The sequence below is a fragment of the Papaver somniferum genome, chromosome 4 (assembly GCF_003573695.1).
Source record: "Papaver somniferum cultivar HN1 chromosome 4, ASM357369v1, whole genome shotgun sequence".
Lineage (NCBI taxonomy): Eukaryota > Viridiplantae > Streptophyta > Magnoliopsida > Ranunculales > Papaveraceae > Papaver > Papaver somniferum.
This window is the reverse complement of record NC_039361.1, coordinates 75,988,822-76,012,901: the sequence shown is the minus strand read 5'-3', so window position 1 is coordinate 76,012,901 and position 24,080 is coordinate 75,988,822. Positions and strand designations below refer to the sequence as shown.

The following is a 24,080-nucleotide window of genomic DNA, read 5'->3' as shown; positions in this document are numbered from 1 at the left end:
ATAGGGTTAAACCTAAGGTTATGGGGAACATCTCATACCCCCCTTGCGACTGTTTCAACACCAACACCCTTCCATCCACCAGTTCTCATCTCCACGGCATTCAGCCATCACCACCTGGATACCACACCACTACAGCATCATCTTTTGCACCACCTGCATAACCGTCTCACCTGCATGCCATCCACATATCACCAGCACTCTCCAAACCATCTTCGCACCTGCATATCATCTGCATCTCCACCAGTTCGCAGACTACAGCAGCAAGCAGTCGGACCACCATTCCACTATCACCAGGCTACCAGTCCGTCTATCTTCACAGTGCCAGTCGCAAGACCAACACCATCAGCCATACACGCCTCTACCTGCAGCTGTTTGGTTTGGTTAGTTGGTTTCATATATTTTCTTTTGTTTCATTATGAACTCCTGTAGCTAGTTGCATCTTGATTAGGGACGATTTCGACGTCCAGACATGAATTCGTGTTGATATTTAAAAGCTTGTTTTCCCGCAATTTATCTTGGCTTAATCTCTACCGTGCTAAAAGTGTTTATGAGTTATTTATGAATCGTTTAAGTTGCACTTAAATTGGTTTATTCATAATTCTAATGCTAATTAAGAACTCTTCGACCCATTCATAATTCTAATGCTAATTAAGAACTCTTCAACCCGCAATTGTCTAGAGACTCTTGATACAAATAGTAATATGTGGATATTGACGATGGTATTTTGTTAAGTACCCATATGTAGAGATTGACGTTTAATACAATAGTAATTGTCTAGAGCCTCTTAATACAAACAAGTGGAGTGCACAGCACTGCGCGTCGGCAAGCCATAATTTTTTTTTTTTGAGGCTTATCTACATTTTCGCAGAAGTACTTTCCCCTGCTTCAGCTACTTAGAATCTATCAATTAAAAGTATACAGAAAATTCCATTATTTTACTTGCCCGAATGATATCAGAGTTTCACAATATTACATGCAGGGAAATGTCCAGGTGTTGTGAGAAAAAAGGTAATAAAAGCTAGAGGTTTCCCAATTCCTACAGAAACTGAGATTTTGCAATATGACTTGCATTTATAAATAATATTAATTTATCACACGAACTATGATTATGAGGCAGCTGATTCTTGAAATTGTGTCAATCATAGAACCTTAAAAATCATTTGCTCTGCATCAAAATCATTGCTGAAAGCTGCCAAAAAAAAATCGCTGGTGAAGACTGAATAAGCACCAGCAAGGAAGCAAAGTGCTTGATTGGACTTAGAGAATCAAACACGACTCGATAACAGCCTGAAAATTGCTTTTGGCATCACAACTCAGAGCAGTAGTGGTCACCAAAATCATCTCCCATTATAACTGGCTGAAGAAAAGAAAAGGTTGCAATCAGATCTCAGTTGTTGAAGAGCACTACCACATACATAGTTGTCTCAATTATTCTAGAAACATATTCTCGCAATTTATTTAGTTTTAGTTCACTAACCTACATGGGCTCTTATACATTTCTCTTAGTTCAAGAAATTGTCATCCAAAGATGTACACTATCACAACTGATGGTTTTTTTTTATTGAGATGGTCTTCCTATCAGATGTTGCTATACTGTTACATCTTTTTATAGATATGTATAAGTCCATCAGTAAAAATTAGTAATTGTAGAAGGAAATGCTTACTGCTAGATCCAAGTCGAGAAATACATTGACAAAGCGGTTGAGCAGAACTGAAGTCCATAGTATTTATTTCGCATACCCTCATTTTGCAGCAATGTCTTCTTAGCTGTCAAGTTTTCTTGATGTTGCCTGTCACTAATCCTCTCTGTTTCAGTAACATGTTGCTCTTCGGCTATCCTATTTCTTCCGGTGGCCAAACTATGAGATTATCCATAATTTGGTGTCCTGGATTCACCGTATTCAACAACAACAGACTCAATGAATCCAAATACAAATATCACCATAATAGTAGTGAATAATTTGGTAACATGTACATATAATTAGCAAAATGTATTGTTGCGCTAAATGAATTGGAAAATTTGGCGTAGCTTAACAATCCATGTTCAGCTAATTTCTGGAACAAACACGATGAAAACACTACACTAAATTTTGAAATTGGCGTCATCATTGAACAAATCTTTCAAACCATTGCATCAATAAATCCAATAAAACCCTAAAATATACGGAGCCATAGAACTACGTATCTCCCCAAAAACCAAATAAAACCCCGAAAATCGACATAACCCTAGAATTACAGATTATAGTAGGAAACGATTTTAATTCGTGGAAATGTACATACCAAATCAAAGAAGAGAATCCAGTCCATTCGATTGTCGATCTACCATTAATTGTTCGAAAAGCAACTGGACATTCATTTGTTGAGAAGGGAGACGGAAAGATTGACAGTTGAGGGAGGAAAAAATCATCGAAGAGGAAGCACATGATACCTGGTGTCAGGGGTGTAAATTCGAGCAGGCCAGGCTGCCCGGCCCAAAATTTAAGAAGGCCGGGCAGGCCCGGCTTAATATTTATGAGCCCGTAAACAAATTCAGGCCGGATAGACCGGATAAAAGTGGATAATTTGCTATCCAAAGACCGTCCAAAGCCCGCTTTTTATACGGACATGTCAGATCGGGTCGGACAGACCATTATTTTGAAAAAAATTTCTTTTTTATTTTAAGTTTAAATTTTCAAATAAATGGTATTAAATTTATTTATAATACAATATCCTTTCCTTTCTGATATTGTATACCGTAAGTAATAGTATTATTTCATATTTAAATTACAATGACAAACTTTTAATTTTAGCATATAATACTCCCTCCGTCCCACTCCTAAGTGACCTATTTGATTTTAGATTTTGTCCCAATGATAAGTGACCTATATCACTAAACAATGAGATATTCCGGAATTATTCTTTTAGTTATTTATAAATAATATATGAAATATGTATAATTTGATAGGCATGTTTATATTCGTTACGTAGGTGTTTTAAAATGCTTTTCAATTGTATGAAATTTGCGAACATCCGTGGAGTATTTTGAGAGATAAACCATTTTTAAATTTCACTAGTTATTATTCATAAGGGTATAATTGTAAAAAATGATTAAAAATACTATTTTCCTTGCTTGCCTTAAAAATTGTGCAAATTTCAAATAGGTCACTTAGGAGTGGGACGGAGGGAGTAAATAATTAATTAGAGTACAATAAATTTTCTAATAAGAATATATATTACCATTAATGTTTTGAAAAGGTTAATTATAAGTAAAAACAACTATGTATTTTATTTTTCTTGACACAAAATTGACAATTATAAAATGGTAACTATTAAGTCTTTTTAAGAGGATATTAAATGATTAATAGCACATAAAAGGCTTTCAGGCCGGACACCAGGCCAGATATCAGGCCGTGCATCATAACTAATTACAAAGTCCAAAACCGTCCAATAAATTAATCCCGATCAGGCCGGGTGGTCCATGACGGGCCATAACAAGCTTTGGACTACTTCGGGTACAGGCAGGCTCGGACAGATACAGGCAGGCCGAATATTTTCGGGTATTATTTACACCCCTGCCTGGTGTTTAAGTAGATGGGGGTACTTCCAGTTTAGTTGGATCAGATGGCTGTAGTTGGATATGGACACAATCTAAACGGCTGTTAATAAAAATACGGATGTGATGAATAATACGTGCGACATACGAAAAATACGTGCGGGAAAAAAAATGGTTAGTTTTTTTCTTTTTTAAAGGAAGCTTTGTTGGCATTAAAAGGTGGGAGATAGTAATATGTGGATATTGACGATGGTATTTTGTTAAGCACCCATAACGCTAGTAGATGAGTCGAACTTTTGTATATGTCACTGGGAATAACCTATTTCATGGAATTTAATGCATTTAATTGAGTTATATCTAGAGAGCGTACTCTAGGTAGCTTGAATAAGTAGAAACCGGCGGTTGAGCATTTCCATGTCGGTGAATTTATAGGATTTCGGAATATTCTAACATACTAAATATTCTAGGGTTATTAGTTATGGGTACTTTACAGAAACATAGCCATGTCGATTAGATACACGTTTCGTGGCCAAGAAAGAGTCCATGATCATTTTCATTATCATTGTTTGCATTTATTTGTTTTCTTAGAAATTTAAATTAAAAAATTTGACTCTCTCCTCCGTTAAGAACGAACCTGCTTATCATTGTACGACTAGTTAGTGTCAAGAAAAGTAAGGAATTTATCTTTTGTGAGGTTGACACCCTTTCCGGCGAGTGTCAAACTCGTAAAAGATACATTCCTTACTTGCCTTAACACTAACTAGTAGTATAATGACAAGCAGGTTCATTCCTAAAGGAGAGTTGAGCTAAAGTTGTTAATTCAGATTTCTCAATGAAACTAATGCAAAGCTAAATAAACGAAAAATGCAAACAATAAGAATGATCAAGGACTTTTTCTTGTCCATGGAGCATAAATCTAATCAATATAGTTATGTTCTTGTCATATATCCATTACTAATAATTCTAGAAATATTTAGTATGTTATCTCATGAATTCACCGGATACGGAAAATTTTGACTACCCGATTCTACTCATTCGAGCTACCTAGAAGTACGCTCTTTAGATTCAATTCAATCAAATGCATTAAGTTCCCTGATATAGGTTATTGTTAATGACAAGTACAAAAGCTCGGCTCATTTATTAGTGTCATTCAATACATATGAATCTTTAACAAAATTCTGTCGTTAATATCCACATTGCGCTACTTATATTAAGATTCTCTAGACATTGCACTGGTAACATATTGCTGCCGAAAACTCGATCAAAGCCTTGTCAACTTTAACCCAATTCGAGCCCTGTATCCTTCTTCATATCTCAGCACCTACACGCAGTACAAATCTGTCGAGAACCACCAGCGAACTCGAGCCAGTTCAGTTTCTTGTTGACTTCTGAAATATCATCTAACCCTTTGTAAACAACCTCCCAAGACCTGTAACAGCAACCACAGGCAGCAGCAAACCCTTGTTTCTCTTCCATTCATTACTCAAACACCAGCCACTTCTCATCATTCGTAAGCTCTAAAATGCCCATTTAATCATCTCCTTCATTCATCAATCCATATCAACCGCAGCATCATCACTTCTTGGCTGTACGGACAGAGAAGATACGAGAAGAAACAATTCTGTTCATCTCTTATTTGGTGCTCTCTCTTGCTGAGAATCAAACTTGAACAGAATCCAACTCCAATTTCTTCTCAATTAAGCTCCAAAATCCTATTTTCTGATGATCAAATCTGGTTCAGTCAACTAGTTGCAACTGACTGTGAATTCAGGAAGAACTAGTAGCTTGGGCATTTCCTCGAGCAGTTTGTAAGCGTCCTGCAGGCTGATGATTGATAAAACTCTTTCAGTTCAACGTCATCCTTATTAGTTCTCCTACCTGCAAAACTCAAATTCGAATCAAAATCAGTACATTCAGAACTCGAAAACACACATTAATCTCATAGTTCATCACTTCAATCAATGTCATCAGCTCAAGTTCTTTACTGATGTTCTTGATAAATCTTCACAAAAACCTCAAATGATTCGAACCCAATGTCCTTTAGTATCTTGTTGCAGTTAAACCAACGACAGAAACTTGTTCTCTTTCCTGTTTACCAGTTCCAACTCTGAGCTCGCCGGCGTAGACTCTTGGTGCAGTCATCTTGGTCAAGACCTGAGCTTGTAAATTGTGACTAAAATACCCAAGTCTCCGCTAGGCTAGGTTTCTATTCTGCTGTAAAGGTGAGGATGAAGGCGCCCAGTAATTGGCAGCCCTATGAATCATTAGATCCACTAGGATCAACAGGTAAGTTTGGTGCTTCAGTAATCCCTCTTAAGCTCATAGTTTTCTTGTTTTTGGTCACATGACTCCAATATACCTACAAAGCGAAAACAAAGCCTATATAAAAATTGCAAGAAAACTAACTAATAAAGCATAAGTAATTGATGTTTTTTTGTTCTGAAAACAGAAAAGTCGATATATTACTTAGGTAATATTACATAACACCACACTAACTTTATCATTCCTTACAACATCAGCCAAGTCAAACAGGATGGTTTTACAAAAAATCAAAAGAAGCTCCTTCAGTTCTAGCTTTGTTATCTAGTTTGTGAGCTGCAGTGTTGCATGTTCTCTTAACATGACTAACCTGACTCGACTACATCCCTGGTTCCACCAATTTACATAAAGGGTCACATCTCTGATGGACTTGACAACATTTAGACAATCAGATTCGAAAGTAACATAGTTAATTTTAAGAGTCTTGGCCCATATCACTGCTTCCTTGAACGCCAAGCATTCTGCTTGTTCAGCATATGCTCCTCCATTGCAGAATCTCTCTCTGATTCCCTGTCAATTTCCTGTGTGATCACGATCTATTACACCAATACCAAAATATTATCATCATAACAAGCATCTATATTGATTTTGATGTAGCTAACTGCAGGTGGGAGCCATTTTTCTAGGCTTGCATCAGTAAAGCTGGACTCCTTCATATCTTTTCTTTACAACACTGCTCAATCAGGCTATTGATATTTCTTATCATGATGAAGTTATTAGCATTTTTGTGTCTAAATACTCTATCACATCTGTTCTTCCAGATTTTCTAGGCTTTTATCATGCCTTTGTTTATTGATTCTTCATCACCAGTTTAAGTTTCAGTAAACCAACTAGCTATCCAAGAAGCAACTGAAGTATGGTTCCTATGAATGTTGTAAGTATTAACATTCTTTAAAATCCAAACAGATCTTGAGTAGTCATAGTTAATAAGTATATGTTCTAGTGTTTCCCTATCCGAGTGACAGTGAGGATAAAGTGTATCAATATCATTTTTGTATCTACTGAGTTTCACTGTTGTTGGAACTATGTCTTTCAGACATTTCCAGATGAAAAGATTTATTTTGTAAGCAGATTTAATCTTCCAAAGTTGTTTCCAGGTTTCTTTTTGGATTACCTGTCGTTGTTGATAAGCTTGATAAGAATTTGTTGTCAAAACTTTGTAAGCTGATTTAACAGAAAACTTGCATGTTTTATGTGGTTCCCAGACCAAAGTATCTTGACCATACTATACCAGATGCGTACTAGTTATCAGTCTAGCTGTATGGAGGAAAAACTGCCTGAATAAGAGGATCATTCCATCTTCTTGGGTTTTGCAGCATTAGGTCACAAACATACTCAATTCTAACTGGTTCAGTGAATTAATTTTTTGGAACAAGGATTTCATCAAATCCTATGACCCATTTTCCATACCAAACTAAAGTTTTGGTCCACATTTAATATCCACCTATGATACTTCCTGACATATTGAAGAACTTCCTATATTCCTTTCCATATCCAAGATGAATTTTGATGTTCCTTTTGTAGATGTAGAAAATCACAGTATAATTTGGGTTTTATAATTTTAACCCAAAGTTGGTCAGACTCAGTACAAAGTCTCCAAGCAAGTTTAATAATGAAAGACATATTATATTGTTCTAAGTTTCTAAAACCAAGTCCTCCGTCAATTTTAGGGTATGATAGAGAGTTCCAAGCTGTTAAGTTTAATCTTATGTTATCCTTGTGACCCCACCAAAATCTTCTTTGAACTGTATTCAACTGACTGATTGTGTGTTTTGGAATTTTGAATTTACTCATGTAGTGGGATGTAATAGAGTTTGGGACTGATTTTACCATTGTAATTCTGGTTACTTGGTTTAGAATTTTAGAATTCCAACCTTGAAGTCTGCTCTCAAAAGATTTATTAATAGGTTGTAAGGATTTAGTCTTATTTTTACCAAGTAAAATTTGTAGACCCAAGTATTTATCTGAAGAGCATAGCTGTTTCACTCATAATTTTCGAACAATGTTCAACTTTTCCTCAGCTGATACATCACCTGTAATAAAAGTTGCTGACTTTGAAAAGTTTATCGATTGTTTAGATAGATCATCAAATTATTTAAGAATATGGAGAATTTGGTTAATACTCCTCTGATCTGCTTGAAAAAATAATAAGCGGTCATCTATAAATAGAAAATGATTGAGTGAGGGAGAATTTTTAACTACTCGAATGTCTTGAATAAGAAGATTGTCTTCTGCTTTGTTGAGGCTTCTTGTGATAAATTCCATAACAATAATGAATATATAGGGGGAGAGAGGATCCCCCTATCTTAAACCTCTTGCCGGAATATATTCATCGCAAAAACTGCCATTTACGCTGATAGAGACTGAAGTTGTTGTTATACACTGTTGTATAAGTTTTCTCCAATCCTCAGAAAAAGCAAGACTTTCGATCATTTTGTCTATAAAGCTCAATTACAAGCGATCAAACGCTTTTGACATGTCCAGTTTTAAGGCAATTTGACCTGATCTCTTCTTAGATTTCTTTATTGAGTGGGTCATTTATAAATCTTTTAGGAACATAAGCAGCTTGGGTTAATGAGATGATCTTATGCATGAGAGGTTTCATCCTACTGACTAACAATTTGATAATAATTTTATATGTAATGTTACACATGCCAATTGGCCTGTAATCATTGGGATTAGCAGGATGCTTTGTTTTTGGTATTAAATAGATGGAGGTTTGATTCAGATTTGATGTCATCTTATTTATTGAGAAGAATTTTTGTACCAAGGATGTGATATCATTACCCACATTTAACCATTGGGTTTGAAAGAAACTCGCTGGAAAACCATCCGTGCCTGGAGAGTTCCAACTCTTTAAGATTTTAACCACCTCATAAATTTCTTCTTTAGTAGGCATTCTCATGAGATCTTCATCATCTAAAGGAGATATGATTTCATGGATATGACTAAAAGAAGAATTCTGAATAATTGGATCAGTTGTGGAGGCAATGTTAGAGAAGTGTTTTGTGAGTAAATCAGAGGATTCTTCTCCGGTTTGATACCATTTACCATTCGAGTCTGTAAGGTCTGTAATATTGTTTCTTGATCTTCTTCTATTTGATAAGACATGGAAACAAGAAGTGTTATTATTTTCTTCCATAATCCAGCGATCACCATATTTTTGTTGCCAATAATCTGTTCAATTTTTCCCATTATTGTATTTGATCTATAGCTGGTTGTATCTGGTTGCTATTTTGGTCACTGAAAGGTTGAGCTTGAAGGTTTTCTAGTTGACCCCTGAGTTGAGATATATGTTGGTCTATTGTCCAAAATGATCTCTGCTCTATTAGGCAAGACTCTTTATAGTCGTAGCTAACTTTTTTTCCTATATATTGAGGAGCCTTACTGAGAACTGGATTAGACCAAGTTGTGGTGATCAGTTGAGCATATGTTGGATATTTTAACCAACATTTGTAAAATTTCCAAGCATTTCTAGCTCTAGTACAGTCAGCTTCAGTGACTAAGAGAATTGGGTAATGATCCGAACTCAATAAAGGAAGATGATAGACTTTAGAGTCAGGATTATTTATTTTCCACTGAGAATTATGCAGGGCCATATCTATCCTATCTCTTTTATAGCCCTTTCCATTAGCTCTATTAGTCCAGGTGTAATTTTTACCCACAAAACCCATATGCATGATCCTTACAACATCAATTGTACTACAAACCCACTGATTAATGGAAGTATTAGAAGATGACTGACTTCTATTATGAGGGTGGACATTCAAATATCCTATTATAATCCAAGGTTGGAAAACATTTTTAATAAGTTGTCTAATAAAGTTCTATTGAGTCTCAAATCATTATAAGTAGAACCGTACATACAAGAGAGAAACCACTCTTGCTTAGATGGGTTGGATGTGGTTAATAAATGTATCATATTGTCCTTACTGCAGACAACATCACAAGGAAATCCTTGTTTGCATAAGAGAATAATACCTCCAGATAAACCTATTGAACTGATAAACATTGAGTAAGGATAGCAGAAAGACTATGTAAAGACTCTAGCTTTAGCATAACTTATTTTAGTTTCCTCATAACATTAAACTAATCACAAGAAAATCTTTATGATTAATTTAACCAGAAACAACTAAACATAAGAAAACTTACGGAGTCGTACAGTACTTTCACATAAAAGTGGATCATGGAAAGATCAATACTGTGGAATTTTTCAAAAATTCATTTTATCTTTTATCAATATCTGCATAAAGACATAATAGACTTAACTTTTGAGCAATTATGAGATTTTCACGAACGTAAACGCATATATATCTCATAAGCAATTGCAATATATGAAACTAAAAAGATTAAATACTGCAAAAATCATCTTACAAATAACTTTAGAATTTAAATAAATGAATATAAAAACATTGCAAGATGAAAATCGTTGTCATCACAATAATTGCTATTCCAAACCCTAGTTATCCTTCTTAAATATAATAATAAAGTCTTAAAAGAAGTTTCCTAGACATTATTTAAGATGATATGAAATAAGGAACTAAGTATCATCTTCATTTTCATCGGAATCCATCCAAGAAGCTTGAACTTTATCCATTTCTTCCTTGATTTCGGTAAATTTTGTAGCAATCACACATAATTGTTTTTGCACGCATTTTACCTTGGAATTGACCTTACACACACCCTTGTGAATTTGTTGAAGAAGACTCAAGGCGGTATGATCACAAGAACCGTCAAGGGTATCATATCTTTGTCTCTTTTAGTGATTCATCTTCATACGTTTGATAATACTTGGACGAACCGGATTGGGAGTTCCAATAGAATTTCCAATGGTAGTTATGGAGTATTCACGACATATTTGCCCAATTAAGCATGGAAAGCCTAATTTCTTGTTCAGTGACGTCAACGAGACCATTTGAAGAATAATAAGTCCACAAATATCAAGACCTTGAGCACCCATTTCAAGGAAATAGACCAACTCCGCAAATTCACGACTCCACCGAGAGTTCTCGATTGATTGTGGGGGGACAAAGAGTAGAAATGCTAAGTTTCCCGAAAACCGGTAGAGATATGCTAATATCGTTGGTAGGAAACTTCCCTTCTATCCAATCAACATTCTTGTGACAAAGACCATAAGAAATGAGTTTCACAAGATGGATTTTCTTCCTTTGGTCTAGGAACACGAAAATTACCCATGGGAATTTTGGTAATTTTTCAAATCAACTCTCTATCAATTTGAATCTTTTCCCTATTAAACATAGTCTTGAAGGTAAATTTATCAATAATAATATCATGGATGTTAGCTTAAGATCCTTGTAAGAGTGTCAAAACCTTCACCAATACCATTCAAGATGTTCCCAAGATTGTATTTTTCAAAACAAACTAAATCTTCTTTATGACCACTTTCCTTTACCAATTTCTTCTCTAGGATGAAGTTCCTAGAAGAAATTTTATCCAAGGTCATACCACAAGAATTTTTGACAAATACAATTATAATAGAGTCTTGATCAATTGGAACAATATTACTTGAGAGAGAGGATGTAACAAGACATTTAGAAATTTTCCTTGATTTCTTATTATCATCATTAGACCTTCCCATTATAGCAACAAAAGAAAATTGAGGGAAAAATAAGATAAAAGACTTACTTGATGAGCTTCCTTGTGGATATTTCTTCCTTCACCCCCTTTTATTTGACCTCCAATTAGGCTTTAATGGAGTTGGTACGCGTACTCTAGAATAACCTTTGTTCACATACGCGGACGAAGTGAGGAAGAAGAAGGGTACGCGTACCGTAACCTTGATATCCCCTTTAAAGGGCTTGGAACCGTGCAGGTACCGAGGCCCATAAAAGGGAGGCAGGATTCCTAGATGGATTAGACAACCAAGATCAAATCCTGAACCATGAGGTTCGCACACTGAGTAGATTTTTATATCTGAGTGACAGGAATATCACTTTTATTCTTAGCTCAATGAACATTTCAAAAGCATTCAGAGCACAAGAATAATTGATATTTTCATCACGTCACAGTGTGGTAAATAAGATAGTAGGAGACTACATAACATTATTTATCCTCAGGTGGGCAGAAATATTCTGTCATAGAAGGTTTGAAACAATTGGAGTTTCCTCAACATATTGAATACATTCAAATGTCAGAAGCTTTCTGCCAAGAAGCTTTTATAAACTAAAAATAGTTTACTCCTTTTAAAAAGAACTAACCCAAAAGAAATACAAAATCACAAAGCTAATCAAACTGTTACTTGCCCCATCTCAAGTTATATACAGATTGGGTGGATCCAAATCTTGTTACCAAAAGGCTAGATGGGCAGGAGACTGCTCACGAACCATCTCAGGTTGATATTTGTGATATGTACCAGTTGTATAATCATAGTAATGATGATACCCATGGTTAGTTGATCTTTTTTACTCCTCTTTCTTATGATTAAGGGGTGGAACTTTTCGATATCTGGAACTTGCAACAAATTCAGCAGAGATATTTTTATGGATTTTACATGAGTTGTTGACATGATTAGATTTCATATCATGAGTACCTGACTTGACAGCATCGGAACTAGCTCCAGGAAAACCTTTTTCCTTGAACGAATAAAGTCGCTCGAACAATTTAAAAGTATCTTCAAAATCTATAAATAAATCTTTGTCGATAGATCCATCATGATAGTATTCCTCGAATAGAATGAGTAACAATCTAGTGAGGTTCCATATCCTTGAGCTTTTGTTCACACATTTCCTGCAACGACTTTTCTTAGAGGAGCCTTTTCCTTTTCATTTAGATTGTTTTCCATCAGCTAACATTTTTGTCTTAGTTGATTCAAGATTATCTTGAGAGACCAGAGGTCTTGTAGAAAATAAGCTTTTAACAACCTTTAAGGATTTCTGGTGTGCGTCACAGATGCACAGAACAAGTTTCCCAAAGTGATTTCCCATTATGACAACTTTTAGGATCAAACAAACACAAACTTATCAGGTTTTATCGTGTTTGCCAGCTCTGATACCAATTGAAAAAACGGGGGTACAACGCCCATACCCAATAATTAGTTCGACAATTTGTATGGACTAAACCCCAATATAGATTCTTATAGATATATAATTTTGGATTATATTGGACTGAGTTAAGATTAATTTAGATTTATAAGAAGTGAAAATCATTTTTCCCTTTCAAAAAAAAAAAAACCCATCAATAAAATTGAGGTGATGGTGGTGGTGTGTGGGGCTGGTGGTATGTGGTATTTGTGGTGGCGACGGTGGTGGTTGTTGGTGGTGATCGGTGACGATGGTCGACAATGGTGGTGGTTGGTGGTGGTGGCGCTAGTGTTGGTGGTGTGTGGTGGCGATGGTGGTGGTGGTGAGTGGTTGGTGGTGGTTGGTGGCGATGGTGGTGCTAGTATTGGTTGGTGGTGTGTGGTAGTGGTGGGGGAAAAGACGTAGTATGATATGATAAAAAAAAGAAAAAAAAATTGTCCACTACAATCCGTTTAACTCTTTTGGTTTGGGTTAAGATTATAATGAGATAATAATATGCATAATTTGCCTACAAATATCCATAACAATCCTGATATATCCTTCTCTTCACCTATCCTAAGAAATCTTAATTAAATTGAATACCTCGGATATTTAAAGATTCCTAACATATCCTAATTGAATACCTCGTATATTTAATGAATCCTGACATATCCTAGTTGAATACCTAAGAGTTTTTAGAATTGTTAGATATCTATCTAAATCCTAATCCAATACACCCCTGTAAGCCGCTACATACACTAGCCTATTACCAATTAACTTCGGACTGCACTGTAGTTGAACCCTAATCAATCTCACATTGATTCAAGATACAGTTGCGCTCCTTACGTCTCTGATCCCAGCAGGATACTATGCACTTGATTCCTTAGCTGATATCACCCACAACTAAGAGTTGCTACGGCCCAAAGTCGAATACTTGATAAACAAATCTGGCTCGCACAGAAAAGTCTAAAGGATTGAATAAATATGTCTCCCACATAAATACCCAATATTTTTTGTTCCGTCTTTTGATAAATCAAGGTGAACAGGAACCAATTGATAAATCAGACTTATATTCCCGAAGAACAACCTAGTATTATCAATCACCTCATAATAAACTTAATCGACTAGCGAAACAAGTTATTGTGGAATCACAAACGATGAGACGAAGGTGTTTGTGATTACTTTTTTATCTTTCCTATCGGAGATATAAATCTCAAGACAATTTTACAATTGCACTCAATCACGATGGAAACAGCAAGATCAGATCACGCAACTACAAAGAGAATAGTTGGGTCTGGCTTCACAATCCAAATGAAGTCTTCAAGTCATTAACCTACAACGTGTCGAGAAGAAACCTAAGGTTAAAGGAGCATCGACTCTAGTTATGTGATAGTCACATTTTTGTGTCTGAATTGTCCTCAGTGTCTCTATTGCTAGTGCTTGATTTTGTACTTATTATGGTGTTTTTATGTTTGTGTAGGTGTTTTTGGAGAAACACACTTGTGTGGAAAAAGTTGCTCAAAAAGTGCTATTTGGACCCCTGGAGGACATTTGCTATACGGACCCCAGATTTGGCTAAGGGACACCCAAGGTTATGCGCAGCCCAAATTCATCCTCAGAACCCAAATTTGTCCTCAGCACCCATCTGCTATTCGCACCCCAAAAAAGGATAGGGGCACTTCATCTTCAACATTTCAAAAATAAAAATGGCGGGAAAACATTTCCATTCACAGGCAAATTTTTCGATCGGATTTTGGAGGAGTTTTTGTGTGATTCAATCGCTGAAACTTCATGGGTAGTTGTGATATGTCCTAACAGAGCTGGTATGGGTATTTGTTTCGATCAAATTTGGCTGGATAACTTGGTTTAATCCAAACAGGGAGTTGGAGGAAAAACATGAGCTTGCACGAGTTGTGAGGAATTTAAACGTGTACTGCACGTGCTTGGAAGAGTTGATCGATATTCTGGAGCGTGAAGAAGGTATAGAAGGAAAGAAATACATATCCAGACGCGTACAGGAGAAGAAAAAGGGAAGAAAATATTCCCGAGAATATTTTCTTTACTGCCGGAGTTATGAGGATTATTTGGAGTAATGGGGTGATATTCGAAGGCCTCTGTGGGAATATATAGGCTTCTGGTATCACATAGAAGGGGGACGGAGAGTTTAGGGTCGAGAGGAGAGCTCAGGAGGCGTGAATCAAGAGTTTTCAGAACTCTGTTTCTGCTGCTGCACCAAGAAAACGAAGAACAAAAAACCACCAGAGGCAGTTGTTTATCAATAGTGACAACGACAGCCACACGAGGGTCGCAGAGATACAACAACATCAGTTCTTTTTTATCGTTCTTTGTAACAGTGTTTTGCAACAATTATAAACGTTGTAAACACCTTATTTTCATTATTTTTTCTCCATTTCATCTTTGTAAACAAATTTTGAACATTAACCAATATTTTGAGCAAGTTTATACAATGATGAGCTAAACCATCCTCTGGGGCGACGGAGGAAGCTATTTCCCCAATAAAATGTGGTAATCTCTATTTTATTTAATTTATGCAATTATTATATGATTATTTTCCTTGATAAATAAATAGAAAAAATAGTTTTTGTTAAACAATTGTTATTTCAATTGATGGAGCATGTTAGGGTTTTGATGTCCCATACTTTCGATTTACAATTGTTATTTCTAAAAAAATCAACTTTTGCAATATTTAGAATCAATTTGAATGAAGGATTTGCATAATTATAATTAGAGAATATAAATCACTTTGATATTGGTAATTAGTGGAATCCATAGCCCCAGTCTTCTCCATATTTTTCATATCACTTTTATTTAAGTTTCCTACATTTTTATTTAAAATTAAGTTTAAAATCTTCTTTCACAAGTCTTGAACGAATCTTAATACTACAACAACTTTGAAAATACCTCAATTTTTGGCGCCGCCGACGCGGACTTCTCTTTAGGCTAGAGTTTTTAGATATTTTTTTAGGTTTTTATTTTATTTGTTCTTCTTTACGTTTTTGGGTTTTTGTCTTTTTCTTACAGAATTCGGAATTTGGAGCGAAAGAAAATTTTGCCAAAACTTTTGGGGAATACTTAAAGACTTCGAGTGAAAGGCAAAGCGAAAGGAGCGAAAGAAGAAGATTTTTTTTATTTTATAAAAAAAAAAAAGAGAAAAAAAAAAAGAGAGACATTTTTATTTTTTTTAGACTTTCTTTTTCTTTTGCACTTTATATTTTTGGACTTTGGACTTTAAATTTTGGGACATTATTTTTAAACCCTACGGAAGGGTAGTTTAAATATAAACTGTTTGCAGAGAAGGACGGTGATTATGATATCACCTCGGCCCCTCGGGTTCGTACATGACATAGGAGTCGTGGCCCGAGTCGACTACAAAGGTTCATCCCCCGTCTGGTACGGGAGGTAAGTTTGTCGAAACACTCGCGAATCCCCTGTTAGTGAGTTACTGTCTTCCTTCGTATGCATATATGTTGAGGACTTGAAAACGGCTGCTTTAATTTCCTAGTAAATGGCAAGGACTGGCCATACAAGATAAGGGTTCGGATTTCATCACCGTTCTCTTCTTGCCCGCCTTAGGAAAACGACACCAAACGCGAACCTAAGCCTAAAATTTTGACTAGAACGAGACCGATAGGGTAACGAGCTTAACAGGAAAGTCATTCGAAAAATATTGGTTACTCTTTTAAGCCTTCGAAGTTCTTGACGGTTTCTGTAAGTTGAATGCGTGACTGCGCCGCCTTGTAATACCGGTGAGGCCTTGGGTATCAAAGCTCCACCGAGCTTCCCTCGCCTCTATTCAACTTACTTTAACTCGGATTGATTCCAGAGGGGTTTGCTTAAACTGTAACGAATTCCCGTTCGAAGAATTAGAAGCTGGTCTAGAAACAATCTAAGTGGAGCCATCATGCTTTTTGTTTGCTAGAAATCAGTAGGTTTGATGTGGTGGAGTCAGCCTTGATTGTGTTTGCATAGAACATCCCTTCCTTTTTAGGACTTCTCTTTTTGATTTTGTTTTTCTAGTGTATGCCCGAAGTTTTTAAACGGTCTTGGAAAAGAAACACTCTAGGTCGTTTGATTAGTGAAAAACCTAGTAGTTCTTCTTGTGAAGGAGGGGAGCTCGAAGACTCTTCTTTTGAGAGCCCCGTTTTTGGAAACTTCAGTTTTGAGAATCTGTCTCTTCGTGAGGAAAGTACCCCTAGTACTCCTGGTCCTTTGGTAGTGCCAGAAATGGAAACTTTGAAAGCTTTGCTAAACCCAACTAAGACCTCTCGTCCGTTTTGTATCAAGTTAGCTAAAACCGAGGCAAATTATGAACTGAAACCTGGGACTTTACAGATGCTCTCAATGTTTTTAGGGAAGGAGAATGAGAACCCCTATTTTCATGTTAGGGAATTTGAGGAAGTTTGTAGTACACTGAAAATTAAAAATCTAAGTGATGATGCGTTGAAACTTAGGTTATTCCCCTTTTCTTTAAAAGATAAAGCAAAATCTTGGCTGTATAGTTTGGACTCTGAGTCAATTGAAACCTATGACCAACTTACTTCTGCCTTTATACATAATTTTTTCCCAAGGCATAAAACATCGTCTATTAGGACACAAATATGTACTTTTTCCCAACAAGAGGGAGAATCTTTATATAGGTACTTAGAAAGGTTCAATGACTTGATATCTCAATGTCCTCATCATGGTTTGGAGAAGGTTAGGTTAGTTCAGATCCTCTACGAGAGTTTAGATTATTCAACAACAACCATGGTTGAGTCCTTATGCACAGGTGGGTTTGAGAATAAAATTGTTGATGAAGCGATGACATTTTTGAATGAAATCGCTGATAAGACCCAACAATGGGAAAATAGTAGGGAACCCCAGAAAACAATTCTTCTAAGTAGAGGAAATGTTAATAGGATAGAAGGATCTTATGAGTCAGATGCCAAAATAGCAGCTATAGCCAAAAGGTTAGAAGCCTTAGAATTAGGTCATTCTAGTGGTAGTAGTGGAAGAAATGAGCCTTTTTGGGAAGGCCATGATGTTGAAGATCAATCCAATACTCTTTATAACAACACTAGGTTTGATAACCGATAGAAGTTTAACCCATATTCAGAAACCGATAACCCTGGCTGGAGAAACCATCCAAACCTTTCTTGGTCCAAGGGCCAGAATCAAGGTCAGTCTAGTAATGCTCAGGTTCCCCCAGGTTTTTGCTGTACTAAGAATCCTTCAGCTCCGGCACAGTTTCAGATCCCTTCAGATAAGAAAATCATGAGTTTAGAAGAGTCTCTTGCCTTGTTAACTCGGAACACTTTAGAATTTCAGCAATCGGTTGCACAAGGATTAGATGAAAATAAAAAGATGGTACAAGCTAACTCTCAGGCTATTTCCGAGTTGAAAACCCAGGTTAGTCAGATAAATGAGACATTGAGAGAAAAAGGAAAGTTTCCTAGTCAACCACAACCCAACCCTATGGGAGTCCATCAAATATCTTTAGCTGGTGAGAAATCATCAAACCGTGTGAACTCGATAACAACCCTTAGGAGTGGTAAAACGGTGGACAATAAGGTATCCATGCCTAGTGGACATACTGTAGTTCCACCTTCTACTTCCCAAGAGGAGCCCGTAGAAGAGGAAACTGAAACAGTCTCTAAGGATTCCCAAGAAATTCCTGATAGGTCTACCTTTGTGCCTAGAGCCCCATATCCACATTTGTTAGCCCCAACAAAGAAGGAGTCGACTTTCAACGAGATAATGGAAACATTTAAGCAGGTGAACATCAACATTCCACTATTAGAAGCAATTAGGTAGATGCCTGCTTATGCCAAGTTCCTTAAAGATCTTTGTACACGAAAGCGTAAGCTTAATGTCCATAAGAAAGCTTTTTTAGCTGGTCAGGTAAGTTCCATTCTTCTGAACCAAACACCCCCTAAGTATAAGGATCCTGGATGCCCCACCATATCTTGTGCGATTGGTAATCACATGGTCGATAAAGCTTTACTTGACTTAGGATCTAGTGTTAACTTACTCCCGCATCATGTATACACCCAGCTAGGTCTTGGTAAGTTGAAACCGACTAAAATGACATTACAATTAGCTGATAGGTCTGTCAAAGTTCCTCGTGGTGTCATAGATGATGTTCTGATTGAGGTTGATAAGTTTATTTATCCTGTGGATTTCGTTGTTCTAGACACCCAGCCTGTTCAGGACCCAAGTCGTCAAATCCCATTTTTAGCCACAGCTAACGCTGTCATCAACTGTAGGACTGGGCTTATGAACATATCCTTTGGTAATATGACTACTGAACTAAATGTATTTAATATTACTAGACAACCTTCTGAGAACGATGATTTAGAAGAAGTGAATATGATTAGCACTTTAGTTCAGGATTTGGTTCAGGATAATTGGATTGACACTTTACTGGTAGATTCTTTAGATGATTTTGAGGAAACCATTCTCTTAGATCAGATATGTGATCAATCTTTGGAAGAAGCTCTTGAGTATTTTAAAGATTATATGGACCCAGAAATTCAGGCAATAGTTTTAGGTTTTTCTGAGAATTATGATGATCCTAAGTTTGGGGGTAGAGAACTAGAAGAATCTCTTGAGTATTTTAAGGACTCTGAAGATCCGAAAATTCAAGAAATAGTTAGAGGTTTGTCTGTGAACCTTAAGTTTGGGGGTAGTGATGGTTCTTGTGATTGTATCGTATCCCTAATTAGAGTCCCTAACTTGGGACTCGAGCCTTGTACATCTGAGATATTAGTTGAGTCTTTTCAGACTCCGCAACCCGATTCTCCTGATATTGTCCAGGAGGTAACCCAGGTATTAGAGACCCGTTTTTCGGATGAATCTATTTATCGAGACACACATATGAAGTTTAATTACGCGTCGCAGATAAACCCAGTTGTCTTGACAGAAACCTTAGATGAGGACGTGCTCCTTATTTTCATTTTTCTGAATCAGTGCAGTTGTCTCATACTGGTGTCAGCTCTATTTGGTCTTATGGACCCACAATTGTTTCGACTGTTGATATATGACTTTGGAAGGTGACAATCCTTTTTGAGGTATTTGATTTCTATCTAAAGACTTTAAATTTAGCATTTCCTGGGAGGTACTCATGCTTACGGTAATATCATTCCTTATTTCTTTTTCCATCCATCAAGTGGTAACAGTTTCTTATTGTTCATGCTTTTAATTTCATCTTTAGAACATTGAGGACAATGTTAGATTTAAGTTTGGGGGTGGGGAAGAAACTTTTTGTTAGCTCTTAGCTGCAACAAATAAACTCCAGAGCCTAGAAATTTATGCTTATTAAGGTTGGCACTAACCAATCTAAGTGGATGGGAACATCTTAGTTATAGGAGCTGAGGAACCAATCTGATTAGATGGAAACATCTAAAGAGTCTATTCATAAAAGTACAGAGCTCATGTGTTAGAATTAAAAAACAAACATGGTAGTTTCGCCATATCTCGTTGAATCCTAATCCTTCTGTTTTTATTTTTTAAGTGATTTGGTGGGGCACACGATTCAAGTTGTTACCTTTGCTAGAGTGGAATAGAGTGATTGAGACAAAAAAAAAATGAGACCAGACCATTAGACCAACCGGAATAAATTCAATAAAGTCTACCACTGGTGCCCTTGTATATGCCAGTTGTGTTGACCTTGAGTTAGGTTTATCGACCACTGGTCCCCTTGTATATGCCAGTTGTGTTGATATTAGTCAGACCGGTATCTCAGTCCATTAGGATAGGTTCACCTTGGAAGAGGCCTTCAGACAGATATGGGAAACACCGTTCACCTTTAACCATCTCTTTATCCATCTTCTTAATCTTTCCATGTGATTGGTTGACTCCGGTTATGATGTCTAGAAACTATATGAGTAGAGCTCTGTCACTTATATATGAATTATAGTATGCTGTGTACAAGCTCGTGTACAACAATTGGAAATTCGCATCAGGGTACTTCCTCCTATAGTCAATGTTTATATGCCAACCAAGGAGATTCTTTAGTGCCTTCCAAGGTTCTGCTTAGATAGCTAGGGTCTGGAGTAATGGTTTTGTGGGTACACCTATGGTAAACCCTCCGGAGACAACACTCCGCCGTTAAGGCCACCTAGCGGTTTAACGGCTTGTTGCACGTGCTAAGTGTAGTCATTTTCATTTTATATTAGATTTGCTCGAGGACTAGCAAATAATAAGTTTGGGGGTATTTGATAGACACATTTTTGTGTCTGAATTGTCCTCAGTGTCTCTATTGCTAGTGCTTGATTTTGTACTTATTATGGTGTTTTTATGTTTGTGTAGGTGTTTTTGGAGAAATACACTTGTGTGGAAAAAGTTGCTCAAAAAGTGCTATTTGGACCCCTGGAGGACATTTGTTATACGGACCCCAGATTTGGCTAAGGGACACCCAAGGTTATGCGTAACCCAAATTCATCCTCATCACCCAAATTTTTCCTCAGCACCCATCTGCTATTCGCACCCCAGAAAAGGACAGGGGCACTTCATCTTCAACATTTCAAAAATAAAAATGGCGGGAAAACATTTACATTCACATGCAGATTTTTCGATCGGATTTTGGAGGAGTTTTTGTGTGATTCAATCGCTGAAACTTCATGGGTAGTTGTGATATGTCCTAACAGAGCTGGTATGGGTGTTTGTTTCGATCAAATTTGGCTGGATAACTTGGTTTAATCCAAACAGGGAGTTGGAGGAAAAACATGAGCTTGCACGAGTTATGAGGAATTTAAACGTGTACTGCACGTGCTTGGAAGAGTTAATCGATATTCTGGAGCGTGAAGAAGGTATGGAAGGAAAGAAATGCGTATCCATACGCGTGCAGGAGAAGAAAAAGGGAAGAAAATATTTTCTTTGCTGCCGGAGTTATGAGGATTATTTGGAGTAATGGGGTGATGTTCGAAGGCCTCTGTGGGAATATATAGGCTTCTGGTATCACATAAAAGGGGGACAGAGAGTTTTGGGTCGAGAGGAGAGCTCAGGAGGCGTGAATCAAGAGTTTTCAGAACTCTGTTTCTGCTGCTGCACCAAGAACACAAAGAACAAAAGACCACCAGAGGCAGTCGTTTATCAACAGTGACAACGACAGCCACACGAGGGTCGCAGAGATACAACAACAGCAGTTCTTTTTCATCGTTCTTTGTAACAGTGTTTTGCAACAATTATAAACGTTGTAAACACCCGATTTTCATTATTTTCTCTCCATTTCATCTTTGTAAACAAATTTTGAGCATGAATCAATATTTTGAGCAAGTTTATGCAATGATGATCTAAACCCATCCTCTGGGGCGACGGAGGAAGCTATTTCGCCAATAAAATGTGGTAATCTCTATTTTATTTCATTTATGCAATTATTATATGATTATTTTCCTTGATAAATAAATAGAAAAAATGGTTTTTTTTAAACAATTGTTATTTCAATTGATGTAGCATGCTAGCCTAGGGTTTTGATGTCCCATAATTTCGATTTACAATTGTTATTTCTAAAAAAATCAACTTTTGCAATATTTAGAATCAATTTGAATGAAGGATTTGCATAATTATAATTATAGAATATAAATCACTTTGATATTGGTAATTAGTGGAATCCATAGCCCCAGTCTTCTCCATATTTTTCATATCAGTTTTATTTAAGTTTCCTATATATTTTATTTAAAATTAAGTCTAAAATCTGCTTTCACAAGTCTTGAACGAATCTTATTACTACTACAACTTTGAAATCACATCATTATGCAACTAGTAACACACAATAGGTGTGGGGATTAGGTTTCCCAGTTGCTAGAGTTCTCCTTTATATAGTTTTCAAATCAGGGTTTACAATCCAAGTTACCTAGGTAATAAAGAATTCAATAATCATCGTTAGTTGAAAAACCTGATTCAACCAATCTAATATCTTTCAACCGTTAGATCGAACTTAGCTTGTTACACACAAATGAAATGTACCCTCATTTAGGTTTGTGTAACCGTACCTAAACGTGTACACTATGTGGTTCACAAATAGTTAATCGAGGTTAGCCATATGATTACTCTCATATCAACCTTATTCACCTTAACCATAACTAGTTCAAATGACTCAAATGAAACTAGTTAAAGAGTTTTTAAATTGTTATATTCTCATGGATTTATACAAGAACACAATTGAAGAAAAATCGGTTTGATTCACTTGAACCAATACATGAACATTATAGCCACGATTTGCAAAGATTGCATTCCTTATTGATAAATGTTTAGGTTCATGTACAACCGATTTTAGAAAGTAACCACTTAAGTATGCGTACGAGTATGCGTATGTAAGTAACCGGATTTGAGTTTTTTAGTTTTCAAACTCAGCAGAAATTCGCGGACGTGAACTTTCCACCAGTATGCATACGGGTACGCGTACTTTAGGTGACCAGATGAGTTTGGTTTTGGTTTTCAAAATCAACAAAAATTCACGGACGTGAACTTCCGCCAGTATGCGTACGGGTACGCATACTTACCCAGTCTCCTACAACCTTTTTGTATACACACAAGTATGCATACTTTAGGCTCCCGGTTTTGGACTTATACACTAAAGTGCGAACACAATATGCTTATATCCAAAGATGGTTACACGATTCTAAACTCTTTATTTCACTCATTAAAACATTCTTCTATAATGACAATAACCGTTTTTACACAGTATTAGCATCAAAGCAATTTTCAAGTTATTGAAAAAATTATTATCGAAACATTCCAAGTCTTACACCAAATGATCGTATCACACAAACCATGTGAGATGTTACTGATAGACGCATTTATGTGTCTAATATATCTCATTTGTATATACTGTTAGTGCCCGTTTTTGTACTTATTATGGTGTTTTATTTATTTATAGGTGTTTTTGGAAAAATAAGGTTTTGCGGCGAAATTGGTTAAAAATGCGGCGTTTGGAGCTCCGTTGACGGTATACCGGAAGCGCCCCAGAAGTGTGCCGGAAGTACCCCGGAAATGTCCCGGAGGAACCCCGAAAAAGTGCGGAAAATATCCCAGAAGAATTGCTGAAGGCATCCCCTTGGTTGGATAAGGGCACCCCATGGATATTTACACCCCAAAAAGGATGTTTGCACCCCAGTTGCTAAGGGGACACCCAACAGTGGTTAGGGGGACACCCTTCTTCACGATTTGAAAATTCAAAATGGCGGGAAACATGCATGCAGACGCTGTTA

The 24,080-nt window shown here is 36.6% G+C and overlaps 2 long non-coding RNA genes across 2 annotated transcripts; both read right to left on the bottom strand.

Annotated features, from left to right (window-relative positions):
• Positions 1 to 849: 849 nt before the first annotated feature.
• LOC113274003 lies at positions 850 to 2,405 on the bottom strand. The gene is made up of 3 exons (XR_003322704.1): positions 2,281 to 2,405; positions 1,665 to 1,886; positions 850 to 1,357 (listed from the first exon to the last, which is right to left on the bottom strand). It is a non-coding gene; the product is annotated as an uncharacterized LOC113274003 (long non-coding RNA).
• A 2,249-nt stretch (positions 2,406 to 4,654) lies between these two features.
• On the bottom strand, positions 4,655 to 5,685 carry LOC113274001. Its single transcript, XR_003322703.1, has 2 exons — positions 5,518 to 5,685; positions 4,655 to 5,410 (listed from the first exon to the last, which is right to left on the bottom strand). It is a non-coding gene; the product is annotated as an uncharacterized LOC113274001 (long non-coding RNA).
• Positions 5,686 to 24,080: the final 18,395 nt, after the last annotated feature.